This window comes from Pelmatolapia mariae, linkage group LG13, assembly GCF_036321145.2.
Source record: "Pelmatolapia mariae isolate MD_Pm_ZW linkage group LG13, Pm_UMD_F_2, whole genome shotgun sequence".
Classification (NCBI taxonomy): domain Eukaryota; kingdom Metazoa; phylum Chordata; class Actinopteri; order Cichliformes; family Cichlidae; genus Pelmatolapia; species Pelmatolapia mariae.
The window spans coordinates 27,616,197-27,636,540 of NC_086238.1; positions in this window are offsets into that span (position 1 = coordinate 27,616,197).

Genomic DNA, 20,344 nt, shown 5'->3' on the forward strand with positions numbered 1-20,344 from the left:
TAACTGTGCTCTCAACTCTCGAATCTGAGCTTGCCGTTCACTCTGCGTGACCGATTCAGACTCTTTCTCCTTTTCCACCTGAACTGTGCGAACCCTTTGGTGACACTTAGATGGGGTCTGGCTTTGTTTGGCTGCTTGGCGGCCTTCCTCTTCCATCACCTCTCTTAACAAGTTCAGGAATGAGGGAGGACTATCCATTCGCTCCCTTATTTTCAACTGAAGCAACATAAGCTCAGAAGTGGATCCTTTAACTAACTGCTCTAACCGAGCTTTGTTAGCAGCGCTAACTGGTAAGCCACCTCCCTGGACTACTTTGACAAGAGACCTCTCTAATCTTCGCACAAACTCAGACAGGCGCTCACCAGGCTGTTGGTGAAGGGCTCTGAATGACAGGTAGAGCTCCTCTGCGGACTCTACTCTGCCGAAAATGGTCTCTATAGCCTCTATGTAGTCCTGGGAACTAGCATCAGGTTGAGTCAGACGCACAGCCTGAATGATCTCCAAGGCAGGCCCTTTGAGACTTTCCAGTATGCGTCAACGTTTTTCTTTATCGGAGCACTCACCTTCGTCTACTAGAAGTGTCGCTTGCTCCAACCAGATCTCTAAGGCTTCTTCCCCAGCTGGGGTGGGACTGACCCCGGAAAATGTCCTTAGACGTCTGTATGAATGATGGCTTCGGAATTACCATCCACTCCCCCTCCATGGGTGCGTAACGTCTAAGATTTTCCCTTCATTCTGCAGAAAAGTGAGTAACTTTCCCTCAAAGTCATCTGGCTGAGGTTCAATGTAGTACACTGCTTTCCAGCCACTTCCACCACTTATTGGCATTATCTCAGGGGGGATTGTCATGGGGTTTATCTCCTCACGACACTCACACAAACACCATTAACGATTGTAGTTGAGAGTTAGACATTTTTCCCTTAACTACTACCTTTCCCAAAGCTTTGATAGTCCCTGCTGTTTCTTCTATTTCATCTCTCGAAACACCTTCCGGTACCCCATACAATAGTAGAGCATGTTTCAAATCTATTGATTCCCCTTTACACCAGTTGACCAACTCAAGTTGTGACGGTCTGCTCATTTGGTGTGTCATCATTGCTATCTGGTTTGTTTTTGGTTGTTGTTGCACGTTTGACTACTTTAACTCTTTAACAGTTGTGGGCTCGACCTGTTTTTTCTCTTGGTCCAAAAATAATTTTAGTTTACTTTAGTTAACAATCCCAGCGGTGCCTCCATTTATGTAACCGAGGTCCCACGTAGCTATGGTAAAGCTAGAGTATATAGTACAATGAGACTGGGCCTGGGTTCGTAGTGCTATTAATAATGATAATGATGTTTGGAGACTGTGTAACCCTACTGGTAGAGATTACTCTTATTTTTCACAAGTGCACAAATCGTACTCCAGAATAGATTATTTTTTGCTTGATTCTAAATTGATGTCTAAAGTTGTATGCTCAACTTATCACAACATCTTGATCTCGGATCACTCTCCAACCTCTTTAGTCCTGGACTTCTGTGGTACGAAACAACAGGGTAACTGGCGTTTTCACCCGTCACTCCTGTCTGAGACATCCTTTTGCCAATTTATGACAACTAAAATATCAGAATTCTTGGAAACTAATTGTAACCCAGGTCCCACGTAGCTATGGTAAAGCTAGAGTGTATAGTACAATGAGACTGGGCCTGGGTTCGTAGTGCTATTAATAATGATACCTGATACCCTCTAATTGAATTAATAAGGACCACCACACTGTATTTTACACAAATTAAATCCCTCACCGGGTATTTATTTAGATAAAAATGAAATAAATAAAATAAACACTTACTTTTATAAAATGAAATGAATTGAATTCAAATAAACAAACAAAACCACTGTAAATGTGACTACATGGGTTATAAATGAAAGATTATCAAAACAAAATAACTTTTACTCAGCGTACCAACTGTTATTTCGGTTACAACCGCTCGCACCTTTAAAAGGGATGAATTTCAGCCTTTGTAAATAACTTTAATTATAACTACACACTTACTCAATTTAAACCAAATTTGTAACAGTGGGCCCACACACACACACACACTTTAACCTGTCCACACTACACCTGTAGCACAGTGCTTGTTGCAGGCCTGATTCGAAGTTCGGGTGCGGTGAGGCCTAAAACTGATGGCCGCTTCACTCAAACTGAGCAATAAACAAAATACGTGCACTTTAGTTCCAGTTAGTACTCACAAGTCCAATGAGTTTGTTAGTGGGGCAATCAGAAACGGGCAGATAGCAGTTAGTTCACCAGTAGTGAAGACAGTCAGGGGCAAGAAAACAGCAGGGTCCATCTGGGCAGAAACTTCTCTCTCCCTCGCCTTTCACAGCGTCCCTCGGCTTCTAAACATATTAAAACACTTGAGCTACAATACCAAATGCTATCACATAACGATTTAGCATTAGCATGCTTTGACTGAAAATCACAGAGCTAAACATACAGCATGGTATCATAGCACATAACGCGGTAAGCTGCGCTAATTAGCAAGCCGCTAGTTAGCATCACATATCATGCCATTTTACCACTATAACGAATAGTTACAGTACAAATGTCAAGGCACACAGTCTCATTTACCTCTTGCAGATCACAAATAAGTAATATCAGGACCACGGGTAGTCGACCTCAATGATACACTTAGATGCAAAATCCACACCACGTTTGCCTTACGACATCTCTCTCTTCGGACTTAGCTTCTGTGTCCGCTCCCACAGATTCACACAACCTTACCACTCGTCCCGCCCCCATAACAGAGAAGAGTGACATTGACTGGCTCGTCAGCACAACAACCAATGACAATACAACATTAAGATAACTGACATTAGATGGGTAAACAAACTCAGGTTACACCCCAACATATTGCTTCTGCACAGTAAATGAACTCTAAATCATGAAACCCTTTTATTTATTGGACTCTAACTGCAAATGAAATACATTGGTACCCAAGTATATGATTTTTAAACCTTTTATCAACTATTTATATTTTAACCATTTTTTATAACCGTAAACTTTTCTTTTCTTTATACTGCAAGCCCGAATAATTGCAGACAGGGCTACATAATGATAAACAAGACGTTTCTGATTCAATTTTATGGGAAACATTTAAAGTGGTAATGCGAGGAGAAATTATTTCTTTTGAATCTTCGTTAAAAAAAGAACACCGGAAACGCCTGTTAGAAATAGAAATTGAATTAACACAGTTAGAACAGGACCACAAGGCCTCCTCTTGTCCCTCTTTGTTTCAAGACATTATTAAAAGGAAGTTTGAGTATAACACAATTTTATCTAGTCAAGTAACAGATCAACTATTTAGGATCAGAGAGAAGCATTTTGAGTTTGGAGATAAGCCTCATAAGCTTCTTTCTCGGCAGCTGAGAGGCCTACAGGCCAGTAGGGCTATACATAAAATTAAATCAAGATCAGGCGAAATTTTAATTAGCCCTAAAGCTATTAATGAGAGATTTAGAGAATATTATGAAGAGCTCTATATGTCGAAATCTTGGGGCAATATTTCTGATTGGTTAGGGAAGCTGGATCTCCCGAAAATGAATGACGCTGCACAAGAGGCTTTAAACTCAGATATTACTATTGAAGAAGCTAATATTTCTTTGTTATTGAAAGAAGGAAAAGATGAAACAGAATGTTCTTCTTATCGACCTATTGCTTTGTTGAATTTGGATATGAAAATTTTCTCTAAAATTTTGGCAAACAGATTAAATGGACATGTTGGATCAATCATCCACCCGGATCAAACTGGGTTTGTCCTCCAGAGGTTTTCCTTCTTTAATGTTCGAAGATTGATGAATATTATGTATCATAGGCACTGGGGGGCTTCCAAGATCGCAGTACTGAGCTCAGGTGTTGAAAAGGCGTTTGACCAGGTCGAGTGGGCCTATATGCTTCGGGTACTGGAGAAGTTTGGTTTAGGCGAACAGTTTATATCATGGGTTGATATGATATATAGGCATCCCTCTTCTTCCATTCTTACTAACCAAGATAGATCAGCGCCTTTTTTTTTTACACCGCGGGACACGACAAGGCTGCCCTTTGAGCCCTTTGCTCTTCGCAATTTCTATTGAACCTCTTGCAGTAGCCATTAGGAACGAGCCCTCCATTGACCCTGTCAGCACTACGTTTCTTTATATGCGGATGATGTTGTTTTGCTCTTGTCAAATCCTGAGCGATCTGTTCCTGTACTTTTAGATGTGGTGAGGTCGTTTGGGGAAATCTCAGGCTATACAATTAATTGGCAGAAAAGTGAGTTTGTGGCTTTAACTGCAAACTTGGATGTTGATTTTTTGAAAATTTTGCCTTTTAAAATTACAGACAGATTGAAATACTTGGGTGTTATTTTGCCTAAGGATCCTAAATTGATCTTTAAGTTGAATTATCTTGAACAAGTTGAAAAATTGAAAAAGGACATTGAGAAATGGAGGGCTATCCCTATTTCCATGGTAGTGTCACGGTCCCCGTGCCTCACCGGTTGATTCCGTGTTTGGCAACATTTGTTTTGTTCTTGTGCTCTCTCTCCCTCTTTCCCCGGCCACAGCGGTGCTCACTGTGGGCTCCGCCCCTGGCCCCCACACCTGTGCTCATCATCACACCTGGCGCTGGTTACTACAATCAGAAGGGCTTTTTAAGATGGCAGACCTACACTACTCGTCGCTGGAACGTTGAGTCACCCGCGTTAGTGCTTCAGCAATCTGTCTAGTCTGTGAGTTTCCTCATGATCTTGTGCTGACTGGATTTTCTCTGTGTATGCATAGATTCCCCCCGGACCCGTCCTTGTACCCCCGAGTGAGTGAGAGGAGCGACTGGAGTGGAAAAGAGTGTGGTTTTGGACCCTTCCCCCTGGAGCCCCGGACCCCTTCCCCGAGCACCTTGTATATATATAATCACCCGGTGACACCACTGTAAATAAACGCACTATCAGTTTCTGCAAAGGTCTCCTGGTCTGCGCCTGAGTCCGTTTACAAAACCGTGTCAGGTAGGTCGCATTAATGTAATCAAAATGGTTTCCCTTCCTGGGGGACGGGGCTATGGCCCTCCACACCCTCTAGCAGACCGTTACATGGAGAAACCTTTTGTATACAAGCGCGCTGATCCACACAGGTGTGCACATGGGTGTTCACTGTTCGTAGACATAAACTACACCTTTCTTAGCTGCTACTTCAAAGCACATTGTGCGCTGTCTGTCCTGCGTGCTGCACAACAACATTCAGTATTTAGTATTTACTGCTGTTTACACTTAGCTAGATTAACGTGATGGTGTTGTGTTTAGTATGTTGCTTTGTTTTTTGGGGGGGTTTTTTTGCTTGTTTTCTCTTCTTTTTCTCTCAACAGGTGATCCAGGAGATTTTTTTTTTTCTTTTTTCTTCTTTTTTTCTCTTTGTCTTTGTAAGTGCCCTTTCTCACTGTCCCTTTTCCCTTCTGTTTTTCTTTTCCTTCCTCTCTTTCTTTCTTTCTCCCTTTCCTATCCCCCAGTCATGTCTGTCCCATCTGTAACAACTGAAAATAAAATAAATAATAACAACAAAGTTTGATCAAATGGACCAATACGGCAATGCCATGATGATCCATTTGGCAAAATAAATCCATTTGGTATCCTTGTTGGTCTTCAGACAACAATTCTGATGGCTAAAGAACCAAATGGGACAGACAAAAAAGAAAAGAAAAAAAATAAGAAAGTCGAATCTTCAAACCTTAAAGCAATCTTTGTTTCTTTCAATCATTCCAATATTTTTCATCTCCTGTAATATAATTGCTGTTAACCAGGGCTTAGCTACTCTGATCTACAGTGATTTTGGGGGTGTGGATACCTATTTTTTTTCACAGGTGCAGAGCCTTTTTCTACAAAATTACGAATAAACTGCATTTTTTAAAAGTACCATTAACATTAATGTAGACTGACAAGTAACTCAACATGTAACACAGTGATCAGTAGAGAAGAAAGAAAATAACCCATTTCAACATTTCTAGTTCAGATCAAAATTATTGTTCTGACTAAGGAAACAGTAAATTTGGCCACATTATTGTCCTGATCCTCCAATTCTCCCTTTCCAATGTGACGAAATAAAATTCAACTTTTTTTAAAATAAAAGCAGATGCACACCCAGATATTTCTCACAGTAAGAATCCTCCAACAGCCTTTCAAAAGAAACATTTTTTGTCTTTCCTCAATTTTGAGACCAACTGAACCCACAAACCTTAAGCTCCAGACCCCAAACTAACCCAATTTAATGTTTCCTTAATCAGCACAGTAATTTGTAACTCTTTGTGTGTTATGTTTACTCACAGTTTTGATGCTTGCTTCTTTGACTTGATCCACGATTAGCTCTGCACCATCGCTCTGCTGTTTTCTCCTCATGCTTCTCCTTCATGCGTCCTGTCCTCAGATGTAATCCAACCTGCCTCCTTGTTTCCTCCTTGACTTGTATTAGCAAAATTTCCAGTTAAATTAAGAGAAGTCCAGAAAAGTTTTCCTGCTTCAAAAGCTCTTCCAGTTGGCTGTCTTCTTGTCCTCCTTCAAATGTGCATTTTTCTACATTTGTATTTATTTGACTTCATATTGCCATGACAACACAACACAGAGCATCATGGTAGATTAAGGCAGGTGGTTCTCTCCTGTGCAGAAATGCTGGTGTTCCATAGTGATGTAAAAGTATGTTAATAATCTTTAAACAGACACTCACTGATCCTGTAAGAGCAGGAATTTAACTACAAACCCCCTCACAGTCCCCATCAGTATCATTCATTCTCCTCTGCCGCAATGGTCACAGTGGCTGGTTTAAGTACGTTTGCCCCATAGAAATCCACTGATGTTCAGTGTGTTACGGTCCTGAGTCTGTGGACTCAGTGTTTTTCTGTTTGTATTAAGTTTTCCTTGATTTCATGATGTGTTTTGATTTCTGTTGTTAGTATCCCTAGTTCCTTGGCATTTCTTGTGTTCTAGTTCTTAGGTTGTGGTTCTGTTACTTCTGTTCAGTTTCCTGTTTTACTTTAAAAGTCTGTGTTCTATGTCAGTGTGTTGAGTTTTGCCTCCCCTTGTCTTGTGATGTCTGATGAGTCCCAGCTGTGCTCTCCTCCTGTTTCACATTCCCTAATTACCTCAGTATGTATTTAAGCCCTGTGTTTTTCCCTGCCTGTTGTTGCGTCCTCCACGTTTGTTGTGTGTGTATTCATGGTCGTCTACCTTCAGGTTAAAGTCATATGCATTTGCAGTCTAGTTAGTTTAAGTTGTTGTTTATGTATGGCCAAGTGTGTCTCACCAGCAAATAAAGCTGCCGTTTAAGTTCATGTTTTGTCTCCGAGTCCTGCACGTGGGTCCAGCCACTGACAGCCACACAGCTCACCGTGACAGAAGGACGCAACCATAACATGGACCCAGCGGACTCAGCTCACCTCGAGAGGGAGGTGGACCTTGCTCGCATCCTCGGACTGATGACTCGCATTAGCCACGCCTCGGATTTGCAGACATTCTCTGTCGGGTTGAATGCCATACAAGCCATATTCGACAGAAGTCCTCAACTGCGCCAGCTTTCTATTGCCTCGGAGTTCGGCCGTTCGCTGACCCAGGCTAAGGAGGCAGTCAAAGCCCGGGAGCTGGCCCAATTCACCCTCATCTCCTCATCCACACTGCCTCAGTCACAGCGAGCAAGCCCTCTCACACCGCCGCAGCGGACAGAGCTTTCTTCAGCCCCGCTGCAGCAGCTGCAGTCGCAGCATCGGACTCTTTCCTCCCTCACGTCTGGTTCCGACCACCCTTCACCTGCCTCGTGCCTGGCAGGAATGTGGTCGGAGGATGAGGGTCTGGTCACCGTTGCTCCGACACCTTCCGTTTCCCCTGCCGCTCCCGTTTCCAAGAGAAAGCGGCGTTCTCGTCGTCGCCGTCCCTCACCGCAACCCGAGTCCAGTTCCTGCTCTGAACTGTTGGACATGGTGAGTGAACAGAACAATTTTCACCCGGCCTCTTCCACGCGGGGAATTTCAAGCTCTGAGCCAGTAAATTCAGAGTCAGTTAACCTTTTGACTATTAACTCTGAGTCTGTTGAATTAGAAACTGATGGTCCTAAGATGGCTGACTCTGAGGATGCCTTTCAGGACTCAGAACATTCTAATGATTTTTCTTTTGTTTCTTCTAAGTTTGAGAGAATTCAGGAATCAGATGACCTTATTTCAGAGTCAAAAGAAGTTTTGTGTTCTGTAACTGAGAGTGGTGTTTCTGGGTTTCTTTCTGAAAAGGCTAGGGTTTCTGTTTTCACTTCTCAGCCAAGTTATGTTGATTCCGAGCCACCTGTTTTTGGATCAGTTAACAGTACAACGATGTCTTCGGGAGTACTAGTCGATTGTGAGCTTTCAGGTGTAGATTACATATGTGAATCTGTTATGGAATTTTCTGACTTGGACAATCATAATCTCACTCAGGACATTAAAAATGCTGATCAAAAGACAATTTCTCCTACTCCTAAACTAAACAGGGACAGTTCAATTTCCCAGCCAAGTTCCATCTATGCTGTTCAGGCTGTTGTTGGTGTTGCTTCACCCATGTGTTACGCGGCTCACCAGCCAGTTCATTCTGAGGCTGCCTGTGATAAACCTCATGTTTCCATAACCTCCCCTGAGTTAAATTTCACAAGCCCAGAGTATGCTTATTCAAAGACTGTTTGTGTTGCTCATTGTGAACTCTTCAAGACTATGGGTTCTGTGACTGTCCAGGTTAAGAGCAACAAGGTGTCATCTGCTGTTAACAAGCTGGCAAAAATGCTTGGTTTGAACACTGCAGAGTTGGTTGCTCAAGTTAAAGTTTCGGTTCCACGATCATGTCTGTACAACTCTGTGCGCCATGCTTTTCAGCCAGTAGCCCTGGACATTGTGTGTGCAACTTCCCAGGCTGGGTTTTGTAAGACTGTGTTTAATGTTGCTTCGCACCCAGTTTCTTCAGATACCGCTTGTATGATTTCTCCAGCACCTGTGACTGCCCCTGAACTTATCTTTTCTAAAACTGCTAACGTTAACCTGGACGACTTTGGAGTAGCAGTCTTACCAAGGTCAGCCTGCCATAAGTCTTGGTTTTCTAGAACCATGTCTGGTACCATAAACCTGGTTTTCCCTGTGACTGTTACAGCTCCTCTGCTCCGCTCTCCGCATCCAGTTCCCAGGCAGACTATGGCTCCGTTCATCCCTGCACCCGTATCTGCTCCTCGGGTGGGGATGGCGGGCGCCCGGTCATTGCCTGTTCTGGTTCCCTGGGTGGGGGCAACTGAGACCCCGCTGACTCCTGCACCCGTTTCAGCTCTTCGGGTGGGAGCAGCGGCGGTCCAGCTAGCTCCTGCACCCACACCGGCCCCCAGGGGTAAGGCAGCCAGAACACAGCTCTTCCCTGGACCTGTATCTGCTCTTCAGGCGGGGATGGCTGATGTTCGGCCAGGCCCAGTACCCGTCCCTGTTCCCCGGAGAAGAGTTACTGAGAGTTGGTTACCCGCTCTGTTGCAAGTTCAACAACCATCACTACACCCAGCACGACCGTCATCACGACCACCACTACAACTTCTGTTTCAGTCAACCGCCCAGCCGGTAACTCGGCAATTAGTGCAAGCACCGATTCAGCTACCTATGCTGCCAGGGGTCCCAATTGCCTCTGGTCCTGCATCTGCTTCAGCTGGAGGGCCCGAGGAGCCCGTCCAGCCTCAGGTTTCGTCAGCTGGAGGGCCCGAGGAGCCCGTCCAGCCTCAGGTTTCGTCAGCTGGAGGGCCCGAGGAGCCCGTCCAGCCTCAGGTTTCGTCAGCTGGAGGGCCCGAGGAGCCCGTCCAGCCTCAGGTTTCGTCTGCTGGAGGGCCCGAGGAGCCCGTCCAGCCTCATGTCTTGTCAGCTGGGGGTTCAGGAGAACCCGTCCAGCCTCTAGTGTCGTCAGCTGGAGGGCCGGAGTCGCCCGTCCAGCCTCTAGTGTCGTCAGCTGGAGGGCCGGAGTCGCCCGTCCAGCCTCTAGTGTCGTCAGCTGGAGGGCCGGAGTCGCCCGTCCAGCCTCAAGTGTCGTCAGCTGGAGGGCCGGAGTCGCCCGTCCAGCCTCTAGTGTCGTCAGCTGGAGGGCCGGAGTCGCCCGTCCAGCCTCTAGTGTCGTCAGCTGGAGGGCCGGAGTCGCCCGTCCAGCCTCAAGTGTCGTCAGCTGGAGGGCCGGAGTCGCCCGTCCAGCCTTATGCCACGTCTGCTGGTGGGTCCGAGGAGCCCACCCAGCACCACACCTCTTTAGCTGAGGGTCCTGGAAGACCCAGACAGCACATCCTTCCGTCGGCTGGCGGTCCGGGGAGGGCTGTTCAGCCGTCACCCACATCGTCATCATCGCCGCCTGCCGCCTCATCATCCACGCCTGCAGCCGCCTCATCATCCACGCCTGCAGCCGCCTCATCATCCACGCCTGCAGCCGCCTCATCATCCACGCCTGCAGCCGCCTCATCATCCACGCCTGCAGCCGCCTCATCATCCACGCCTGCAGCCGCAGCTTCATCCACGCCTGCAGCCGTCCCGCTGCCCTCAGGTTCCGCAGCCGTCCCGCTGCCCTCAGGTTCCGCAGCCGTCCCGCTGCCCTCAGGTTCCGCAGCCACTCCGCCTACGCCTGATCCAGCTTCGGCCCCTGCTTCTGCTACGCCTGGTCCAGCTTCGGCCCCTGCTTCTGCTACGCCTGGTCCAGCTTCAGCCTCTGCTTCTGCTTCGCCTGGTCCAGCTTCAGCTTCTGCTTCTGCTACGCCTTCGCCTGGTCCAGCTTCAGCTTCTGCTTCTGCTCCGCCTTCGTCTGGCCCAGCTTCGGCTCCGCCTCCGTCTGGCCCAGCTCGTCCTGCTCCGCCTCGCCTCTGCCGGCCGCTTTCCAGGCCTCTAAGTTTGCATCATGGCCGTCGAGGACGACCTCCGGACAGGGTTCGTCGCCACCGCTGGCATCGCGGCCGACCTCCGGACCTGCTCAGTGGCCGCCACTGCCTTCCTAGTGGTCGGCCTCCTGATTCGTTTCGCCGCCGCCATTGCCGGATGCATGGCCGGCCCCCTGAACTGTTTTGGCTTTTGTGTCGTCGGCCTCCCGGCCGGCCTCCTGAACTGTTGAGCGATGGGCTTTTGTGTCGTCGGCCTCCGGGCCGGCCTCCGGGCCGGCCTCCAGATCTAGGTGTTTTTGATGTCTTGACGCCTATTCTGTTTGGGACTGTTCTGTGCTCCTGTGCCCTTTTTGTTTTGGTCTTGGTCCCTCCGTCCTGGACCCCCGCCGCCCGCCCTGGTTGGGTTGTTTTTGGTTTTTCTGTGTCTCTGGTTTTCGGGTTTGGGCTGTCTGGAGCCAGCCCTTGGAGGGGGGTTACTGTTACGGTCCTGAGTCTGTGGACTCAGTGTTTTTCTGTTTGTATTAAGTTTTCCTTGATTTCATGATGTGTTTTGATTTCTGTTGTTAGTATCCCTAGTTCCTTGGCATTTCTTGTGTTCTAGTTCTTAGGTTGTGGTTCTGTTACTTCTGTTCAGTTTCCTGTTTTACTTTGAAAGTCTGTGTTCTATGTCAGTGTGTTGAGTTTTGCCTCCCCTTGTCTTGTGATGTCTGATGAGTCCCAGCTGTGCTCTCCTCCTGTTTCACATTCCCTAATTACCTCAGTATGTATTTAAGCCCTGTGTTTTTCCCTGCCTGTTGTTGCGTCCTCCACGTTTGTTGTGTGTGTATTCATGGTCGTCTACCTTCAGGTTAAAGTCATATGCATTTGCAGTCTAGTTAGTTTAAGTTGTTGTTTATGTATGGCCAAGTGTGTCTCACCAGCAAATAAAGCTGCCGTTTAAGTTCATGTTTTGTCTCCGAGTCCTGCACGTGGGTCCAGCCACTGACAGCCACACAGCTCACCGTGACACAGTGAGTCCCTTTGATACATATTTAGACCTTTTTCAGGGTGCATGAGTGTTATATCTCCATGTCATCCTAAACATTTTACCAACATGTAAAAGGGATACGTCCATAAGATTTTGATTTGTTTAATTTTAATTTAAACTTGTTTTATTCTGAATAAATGTGTGAGATGGCCCTCAGGCCTCTAAATCCACATCCAGGTTTGGGTGACTACTTGGATTAGGGGAGTATTATTTAGAGCAATGTTTGTCACTTTGGTCAATTGCTCAACTCAGGCTGTTTTTGTTCAGTCTTTTTCTAACTGAACTTTCACATTTAACATGCTAACTGAAGCCTGTAGAGTCTGAGATGTAGCTCTTTTATTTTCTGTATTGTAAAGTCGGACTTAGGGGTGAATTTGCTGGGATTGGTGACTGTGTTGCATGTTTTGAATAATCTTCTTCAGAGTAGACTTTACGTGTAAGCTGATAGTGAATGGAAAAAAAGTATAAAAAGCTGCTGTGGTTTTAACGTTCCAAGAGAGGTAATGTACATAATGCAGAGACGAGCGCACGGAGGATATCCAAATTCTAGGAAGGCAGCCTGCTGCTGTACACAGGCGGATTCTTCTCAGTCATAGTTCTTAACAACTGGACTGTTTTCTCAAACCACACAAAGAGTGCTGAGAAAGAAAAGAAAGAGGAAAAAAAATGGTTTCCCTTCCTAAATTTCTATATTTATTTTTAAACTTACCTATTTTTTTGAATAAGCAATTTTTTAAAGTGATCGACTCAGTAGTATTACCATTTGCTTGGGGCTTTAAAACTCACAGGATATCAAAAGTTCATCTATGTAAGTCTAAACCTAAGGGTGGATTTGCTCTGCCACTGTTTCAGTTTTATTATTGGGCTGCAAATGCTAGAACTCTTGCTTACTGGCAGGAAGGGTACAAAAAGGTCATGTCTGCCGATACCCCCCCGTGGGTGGTCATAGAGAGTGGTGGGGTTGAGAATAGTTCCCTCCCTGCTCTTCTTTTTTCGTCCTCTAATCCACGAACCAAGGTCAATAATTTTATAGTTTCGAACTGTGTTAAAATCTTTAGTCAGATCAAAAAAGGCTGTGCTCTACCAGACACTTCGATTCATACTCCAATATATTGTAATCATGCATTTCCACCCTCATGTTTAGACGCCTCGTTTGAGGTCTGGACACAGAAAGGTATTATTACTCTCAAAGACTTATATATTGACAGGCAGTATGCATCATTTACTCAGTTGCAGAACAAGTTCTCTCTCCCTGCGTCACATTTTTTTCATTATTTACAGATAAGAAACTATCGCTCGTCAGAGTATCCTTAATTTTCCATCTCTTCCGGAAGAGGGGTCAATTTTTACAGTCCTTCTGAGTTCCCCGGATTCTAAAAAGTTGGTTTCTGGTTTTGTGAAAGCTTTTTCTGAGTATTTAAATCTTAAATCTGACTTTTTGAAGATGGCATGGGAGGAGGAGCTTGGTTTGCAAATTGGAGATGAGGTGTGGGAGAGGAGTCTGTGTAGGATCCATTCTTGCTCTATAAATGCAAGGCATCAGTTAATTCAATTCAAAGTGCTTCACAGACTTCATTATTCAAAAACTAAACTGCACAGGATTTTTCCTTCTATTAGTCCAATATGTGATCGTTGTAAAACTTGGAGAAGGCTCTCTCACTCATTTATTTTGCACTTGTCCCAAATTGCATAACTATTGGTTGGACATTTTTAAATGTTTTTCTGATATCTATAATTGCACATTACAGCCGGACCCAATAATTGCATTGTTTGGATCTTCCTCTTCCCTTTTACACCTCAGCTCTGCGGCACAAACTACAGTTTTGTTCGGAATGGTAATTGCTAAGAAAATTATCTTGACTATCTGGAAGTCGGATATTGTACCTCAATTCAAAATGTGGCTGACAGAACTGACTGCTTTACTGCATATGGAGAGAATTAGGTACACATTAGCTGACAAACTTAGTAATTTCTTTGATGTGTGGCAGCCATTTTTAGACCATGTATTAAAACAAAGTCCTGTTTGATCGATCACCAATAACTCAGCTTACCACCTTAGCGTTTTATTTCTGTTTATTGTCAGTGTTGAAGTAGTATTTTTGTCGTTGCAGTGTAATCTTTTGCCTTATTTGTGTGTTTTTGCCCTTGCTGTTGTGTTGTCTGTTTTTGTTTTTTTTGGGTCTCTTTTTTGTCTTATATCAAAAACTCTCAATAAACATACTTAAAAAAAAAAAAGAGTATTTGTTCCAATCAATACACAAGTCTTCGTTAATGTCCTGGTGTCTGGGACTACTAGAGCTAGCGTTTTGACTTCTAGTTCAGCACCAAGAAAGTCTTTAAGAAAGGTGATTCCAATCTCAACATAACCCAGGTAAGGTACAAGCTGCCCATTGTCCCCTTCAACTTCCAAAAGGTCATGTAGTGGCTCTATCTGTTGCTCAGACAAATACTGGTCATAGTAGGACTTGGTGACAGTGGTCACTTGAGAACCCGTGTCAAGGAGACAGCTGCACACCTTACCTTTGATCGTGACTTGACCTGTACTCTTTGTGCCTATGAGCCTCTTAGGTAGTCTGAAAGGTTGTTCTCCAACATGGGATTGTCTCAAAGTGGCCTGTGCTCTTGGTTTAGCTTGTCTTCCAGATTTAGCGGGACAATGTTGACCTGCTTCAGTCCCAGTTTGCCCCACAACTGAGACTGTGTCTAAAAATCCTGGTCAGCAGATGGAGTGTTTTGCATCTCCCAAATGCTAGGCTTCTCTCTCAATTGCTTCCTATTATCAGCGACAAGAGTGGGGTCTGGGTCATTACTGCAACTTGCTGAGATGTGGCCATCCTGACCACACTTGAAGCAGTACCATGGTTTTGGCTGGGTGCTCTGCTGCAAGTTGGCAGGTTTCGCACGTGTGACCTTGATGTTAGGTGTTGCCATAGCCATTCGAGCTTTTCTTCTGTTTCTTTGCCATCAAGTTAGTAAGTTGACTCTGTAGGGATGCAACTTGCTTCCTCAGATCTGTCAATGGGTCAGAATCAGATTGAGTCACTGTCTGTAGCTCACTACAGGTGCAGGTCTTTTGACAGTGTGCCACAACCCGCTGCCGGGTTGAGCCAAGGTGTTTCTTCATCCATGTGGCTTTAGCTGCAAGTCTATCTTCTTCTGTTCGGAACATTAATAGAAGTTCTGAGAATGTTGGAGGTTGGCTTTTCTTGTTTTCAAGATTAAGATCTGAGAGCAAGGTGTGGTCTCAACATCCACGACAAAACTGCTTGAGAATGTGTGTATCTGCATCCTCAGCAGAGACTCCTCCCCTCTTCAGAGTGAAGTTCAATGCGCCCTGAATGGTAAATGGACTGATTCTTATATAGCGCTTTTCTACTCTCACGGAGTACTCAAAGCGCTCTATACAACATGCCTCATTCACCCAATCACACCCATTCTCACAAGCACTTTATCTATACATAGTGCTTTCTAACAACATTCATACACATTCATACTCCGATGGATGCATCGAAGAGCAAGTTCAGGTTAGTATCTTGCCCAAGGATACTTGACATGCAGACTGGAGGAGCCAGGGATTGAACCACCAACCTTCTGATCAGTAGGTGACCAGCTCTACCTCCTGAGCCACAGCCTGAAGACGGCAGAGCTACGCAGAGGCCTTTTCACCAGGATCCTGAAGAGTGTTCATGAATGGGGCAAAAAGCTCCTCTCCGTCTTCCACTGTTCCAAAAGCTGCATCCAGCAACTGAAGGTAAGTTTCAGGTGTAGCTTCTGGGCTCAGTCTGTTTACAATGTCAGCTGCAGGGGACAACAAACTCTCAAAGATCTTTCTAGATTTTTGAAGTTCAGACATGGCGGGGTCTTTCCTGAGAAGTTCGCCATGTGAACGCCATGTGTCATAATCTGTCTCACCGCTGGGTCTGGGGATCCTGCCAGAGAATGAGTGGAGTCTCATTGGAGAATATGAATGTGCAATCAAGTCATCTTTCTTCACGATGTGTTCCACAATGACTTTCTGACTTTCAGGTGGGTTGAAACTGTTTGCCACACTAAGTGGGCTCTTTTTGAAATCAACAGGTAAGTGTGGCTCCACACCACCTTGAATCAATCCTACCTATGGTGGATCTTCAGACAACTGCTGGCGTGCAATCTCAGAAGTTTCAAGAGAGGGGTGAAGCTGGTTCTCCCTGTTTAGATCATCAATTTGCATGGAGGAGAGCATACATTCATCATCGGTCTCTGAACTCCCAATGATTTCACTGATCTCTGTCATCATCGACTTCAGTACCTCTTCAAAACTTTTGCCACTCAGTTTTGCCACCTGCTTTATTTCATCTAAGTAGGATTTGGTAGCACTGCCACCCACCTTGGCAGTGTAAACGCTGGAGAGAACTCTTACATGGTATTTTACACCGGGCTTCCCTTCAATATGTGTATGGCAAAAGATCAGTTAAGGCATCAATGGAGTTACCACTTCGGTACTCAATGATCAGGTTTTATCAATGTTGTGAAAAAAGTTAAGGTTAGTAAGACATCAAGCACTGATTACTCGTAGAAAAGCACCAATAGGAGACAGAACAGGCCGCATGCTAAATAGAAGGTGTTATTATTCAGTCTGTACATCGAATAGAAGGCACTAACCACAAGGTTATCTTCAATGCATCTCTGTGTAAATGCGAACAAGGTGAGAAGATCCCCACTAACTGCATGTCTTTAGACTGTGGGAGGAAGCCGGAGAGAACATGCAAACTCCACACAAAGACCCCGGCCTGATAGGGTTAGGGTCCTGAGTTTGATACCCTAACCTGGAACTGAACTCAGGGCAGAGGAAGGGATGGGTGATGTTCATGTGTGCCCAGGTGTATGATGTGGCTCTTGGCGGTGACACAGTAAAAAATGTGGCTCTTTGTCTGTGACTGGTTGGCTGCCCCAGCCCCAGCCCTTCCTGTATTTTAGTAGTCTTTTTCCCCCGTCTCCTCTTCTCGTTTACATGTTTTCCCCTTGTGACCCATTCCTTCTGTCACGTGTGTTTTCCCCCCCAGCCATCATGTTCTGTTTGTGCTTAGTTATGTCCATGTCTCATCTCCAGTCCCCTTTTCCCTCTGTATGTATTTACAGTGTGCGTGTTCCTCGTTGGTTCGTCATGTTAAGTCTGCGTGTCTTATTCCGTCATGTGTCATGTATCACTCCAAATCTCACTACCTTTAACTGATAACAACTGTTTGCTGAGTGTTATGTCTAAAAGGTATTGCACAATCGCCTCTAGTAGAGGATCAGGTTTGTTTTCCACTGATAATGGATTTTAACATGACTGACCAATGATTGTGGAGCACTCTCTTATGCCCTGGCTTCTGGTTTGAGCAGACCACTTTCCTCTGCCCTGGCTGGTGATGTCAGCAACCCATTCAGCTCTGGCCTGACTGGCCACCAGTAGGGCTGGGTTTCAATAATCGATTTTCTACTCAAAATCAATTAAATAAAGCGATATTGACATACTAAAATCCTAAATTGATTTTTAAATACAAATGTACTTTGCCAGAAGTGTCATAATTACAGATTAAAACTCAAAAAAACTTTTTCAGTAAGCACCAAACAGCTAAAACAGTAAATGATTCCTCAAAAAGACTTAAACACAAAGCACGGACCAGACGCTTCACTTTGGCCTTCTTCACTTCAGCTACATCAGGTAATGTTCATATGTCATTGTTTCCTTCTATTTTTGTTCTACTGCAGAATATTTTGAAGGTTTTCTGCTATAAAAAGCCAGGTCAGCAAAATCTTCTTCATATTTGTCAGGCCAGAGCTGAAATCGCCTGAAAGGGTACATGAGAGAGGCTTGATGACATCACCAGGCAGGGCAGAGGACACCGGCATGCTGACATCACCAGTGAGGCCAACGCATGCTCACATTAATGCACATACATCTGCACACATCCAGAGATAACGTCCCTGAAAGAAACCAAATTCCAAGAAATCCAAACATGGAATTTTTTGCACACACTTGTATGTCTGTGAAGGTTCTCAGTCATCCAGGTCATCGTAGTCTAAGGAGCTTGGAAAGAAAAGCGTCTGGACTTTTTTAAGTTGCTTGAAGACGTTTCACCTCTCATCCGAGAAGCTTCTTCAGTTCTACGGGTCAAATGGTGGAGAGTCCCAGATTTAAACCCAGTGGGAGTTTCCCCCCAAAGAGAGACAAAAGGAAGCCCTGATGATCCTCCACGTAATCACATGAGCCAAGGTGTGAAAATGGGTGTGGGTCACAATCAGCCAGGGTTTCGGGTGAGCTTATTGTGAAACCTGGCCCCACCCTATCATGTGATTTCCTGAGGTCAGATGGCCCAGGATGTGAGTGGCCGTTAAGGCGTCTGAAAGAAGACATTTCTGTCCACTGTGAGCGACCATCTTTGAACAGAGGCGGTGGTTTACGACACCAACTGTCTGCCATCTATAATCCAGTTTTGAGTTCCCTTCCCATACACTTGTGATTATGCACAGAGGTCCACCCTACCAGCCAACCTCAGACTCCACGCATGCTCATATTAATGCACATACATCAGGACACATCCAGAGATAACGTCCCCCAAAGAAACCAAATTCCATGAAATCCTAAGACGGAAATGTTTGCACACACTTTTGATTATGGATAGAGGTCCACCCTATGACCAAACCTGAGATCTCCACGCATGCACACATGAATGCACATTTATCTGCACATATCCAGAGATTAAGTCCCCCAAAGAACCCAAAATCCAAGAAATTTAAACATGGAAATGGTTGCATACACTAGTGACTATGTGCAGAGTTCCACCCTAACAGCCAACCTCAGATCTCCACGCATGAACAAACTAAGGCACATAAGTCTGCACACATCCAGATATTAACAGATACACACACATGGCCACCCTTCATATTGGCGGACCTCCGCCAGGCCTCACTGCCCTCCCCTTCTCAGAGAAACCCTCAACAGAAGATTTGAGAAACACAAAACTTGTGAGATCTGAATGTTCTGGTGAGTCTCCATCTGTTACAGGTGGGTGCTGCCTGGACTGTCTCAAGACAGACCAGACCAGGTGCACCACAGACACTTCAAACCTCATCTCAGGACAAAAACTAAAAGAACAACATAAAAAAGGAGAAAACTTGCCTTAGAAACATGCAGGGTTAGAGGAGACGGCAGCCGTGTAGAGGTGAGCCTGTGTGAGTCTCTTTTCTTTTAGTGAACAACAGAAAAACAGAAAAAAGAAAGAAAACTTACCTTAAAAATCTGTAGGGTTGTTTTCTCTGAGACATGTTGGAATCTGTAAACAGTTACTCCGAAAAGGATCCAGATGTTTCAAAATACTTCTCTGGCGAACGTTTCAATTCTGCGAACATAAATGCTGTGATTAATGGACTAAAAGTCATCGCTTCTTACCCATATTTATGGATTTAAGGATCAAAGGATCAAATTGGTGGTAAGATTCTAAATATATGTGATGTCATGATCCTGTTAAATAGTCCCAATTTCAAACCTCATCTGAGGGCAAAAACCACAAGAACAGCATAAAAAAGGAGAAAACGTACCTTAGAAACATGCCGGGATACAGGAGACGGCAGCACTGCAGAGGTGAGGACACGCATCTGTTTGAAATAAACAAAACAATAAGCACAGTTGTACAGACACATACACACACACACACACACTCCCAAAAACTAGCCAGCCCTCATGAGGAGGTGGCGACGCCCTCCAGGTGCGGGAAAGAAAGCAGGAAAAACCGGGAGCGGGCCGCCTCGCTCTTTACATTAATGGACCGGCCCAAAGAAATCCAAACACCGAAATGTTTGCACACACTTGTGATTATGCACAGAGGTCCACCCTACCAGCCAACCTCAGATCTCCATGCAGGCAGACATGAATGCACATACATTTACACACATCCAGAGATAAACTCCCCCAAAGAAATCCGAACATCGAAATTTTGCGCACACTGCACACACATTCAGAGTTCTGAATGTACTGGTGAGTCTCCACCTGTTACAGGTGGGTGCAACCTGGACTGTCTCAAGACAGACGAGACCAGATCCACCAAAGAAACTGCAGATGTGCATCTTTTTGAAATATATAACACAATAAACACAGTCGTGCAGACAGGCTGCGAAAGCCTAGCCAGCCCTCGTGATGGTGTGGCACCACCCCTCAGGCGTGTGAAAGAAAGCAGAAAAAACCCAGACTGGGCCGCCTGGCCACCCATTATAAAGGTGGACCTCCTCCGGAGAGAAACCCTTTATAGAAGAGTTGAGAAAGACAAAATTTGTGAGGTCTGAATGTTCTGGTGAGTCTCCACCTGCTGCAGGTGAGTGCAGCCTGGACTGTCTCGAGACAGACCAGATCAGCTGCACCACAGACACTTCATACCTCATCTCAGGAGAAAAACTGAAAGAGCAAC